This window comes from Triticum dicoccoides, chromosome 4A (assembly GCF_002162155.2).
Source record: "Triticum dicoccoides isolate Atlit2015 ecotype Zavitan chromosome 4A, WEW_v2.0, whole genome shotgun sequence".
Classification (NCBI taxonomy): Eukaryota; Viridiplantae; Streptophyta; class Magnoliopsida; order Poales; family Poaceae; genus Triticum; species Triticum dicoccoides.
In genome coordinates this window covers 706,490,523-706,492,823 of record NC_041386.1, presented here as the reverse complement: position 1 = coordinate 706,492,823, position 2,301 = coordinate 706,490,523, and positions in this window count along the sequence as shown.

The following is a 2,301-nucleotide window of genomic DNA, read 5'->3' as shown; positions in this document are numbered from 1 at the left end:
CTCGCTTGCACGTCCACGAGACGCGCCGACGACCTCTGCTTCGGCTACGCCTCGCCATCGAGCTCGAGGAGCACCGCAGGCCACGGATTGAGTCGTCTGCTTCCTCGACGGCCGCCGGCGATCCCCTTCCTCCCCGACGAGCTCTGCTGCTCCTAAGCCACCACGGGTCTTTCTTGACCGCTCGGTGAGCTCCACTCCGTCCTCTCCCCCTCTCCTTCTTCGCCTCACGGTGCCCTAGCTAGCTACCGCCGAAGCACCCGACCGCGCCGCCGCCTGCACGCGTCGCCGGCGCCCTTCCGGTGACCAAATGGTCACGGGGCCGAGTCCTTTGTGCTCGGCGCGACGCGCAGCTCCCCCCTGGCCTTTCCGCTAGCCCCGAAGCGCGCGGTGTCGCCGTCTTCATTTCGCGCCCGAACCACCTCACCGCCGGCGAGCTCGTGGCGCTCGACTCCGGCCACCACCGCCTCTACAACCACCCCCACTCACTTCGCCGTCGTCTTGCCGTTCGAACGCGACCGGTCTCGCTCGGTTTGGTGCACTATGGGTGAAACCCGCCACGCTCCCGAGCCGCGCCGCCGCGAAAACGGACTCGCCGGCGTCTAAACGCCGGCCGGCTGATGTGGCGTGCGTGGGGTCCACCCCCTGGGTCACTGCCTGTGGGCCTGGGGCCCCAACTGGCCAAGTTGACCGGGTCAACTACGCTGATGTGGCAGCCACTGCCACTGACATGCGGGCCCCATGTCTTAAAACGAATAAAAATAAAGAGATAAATTACTAATTAATTAAATTAATTAATTAAACACTAATCTCTCACTGACTACCGGGCCCCACCCACTAATTAACCCAATTTAGTTAGTTTTAGAATTCTATTAATATCCCTGACAATGACATGTGGGTCCCACTGGACCCACCTGTCTGGTTTGACTGGTCAACTGACCAGTTGACCTGCTGACATCACTCTGATGTCATGCTGACGTCATCGTTCACTGTTTTGGATAATGTTGGAATTAAATAACTAAATAAAATCAGAAAATGATTTAAATCTTTAGAAAATCATATCTTTTAATCCGTAATTCGGATGAAAATACTTTCTACATGAAAGTTGCTCAGAACGACGAGACGAATCCGGATACGCAGCCCGTTCGTCCGCCACACACCCCTAGCATACCGAACACGCAACTTTCCCCCTCCGGTTCACCGGTCCGAAAACGCGAAACACCGGGAATACTTTCCCGGATGTTTTCCCCCTTCGTCGGTATCACCTACTACCGCGATTGGGCACACCTAGCATTGTTACTTGTCATGTCATGCATCGATATGCATTTGTTTGCATTGTATTCATTGTTCCTTCCCCCTCTTCTCTCCGGTAGACTACGAGACCGACGTTGCTGCTGCCCAGTTCGACTACGGAGTTGACGACCTCTCTCTCTTGCCAGAGCAACCAGGCAAGCCCCCCCCCTTGATCACCAGATATCGCCTATTCTCCTCTATACTGCTTGCATTAGAGTAGTGTAGCATGTTACTGCTTTCGTTAATCCTATTCTGATGCATAGCCTGACATTGTCGCTACATCTGTTGATACCTTACCTGCAATCCTAAATGCTTAGTATAGGATGCTAGTTTATCATCATTGGCCCTACATTCTTGTCAGTCTGCCTTGCTATACTATTGGGCCGTGATCACTCGGGAGGTGATCACGGGTATATACTATACATACATACATACTATACAGATGGTGACTAAAGTCGGGTCAGCTCGAAGAGTACCCGCGAGTGATTCACGGATTGGGGGCTGAAAGGACCTTTGTCCCGACGGCCCTCTGTGTGGATCTTTGTGGCGGAGCGACAGGGCAGGTTGAGACCGCCTAGGAGAGAGGTGGGCCTGGCCCTGTTCGGCGTTCGCGGACACTTAACACGCTTAACGAGATCTTGGTATTTGATCTGAGTTGGCTACGAGCCTATACGCACTAACCATCTACGCGGGAGTAGTTATGGGTATCCCGACTTCGTGGTATCAGCCGAAGCACTTCAGACGTCAGCGACGGAGCGGCGCGCGCCGAATTGGACTGGAACGCCACTAGGCTAGGTCTGCTTTCGGCCGCCCTCGCAACGTGCATGTGTGCTATGGGCGATGGGCCCAGACCCCTGTGCGCTTAGGTTTAGACCGGCGTGCTGGCCTCTCTGTTTTGCCTAGGTGGGGCTGCGACGTGTTGATCTTCCGAGGCCGGGCATGACCCAGGAAAGTGTGTCCGGCCAAATGGGATCAAGCGTGTTGGGTAAGTTGGTGCACCCCTGCAGGGAA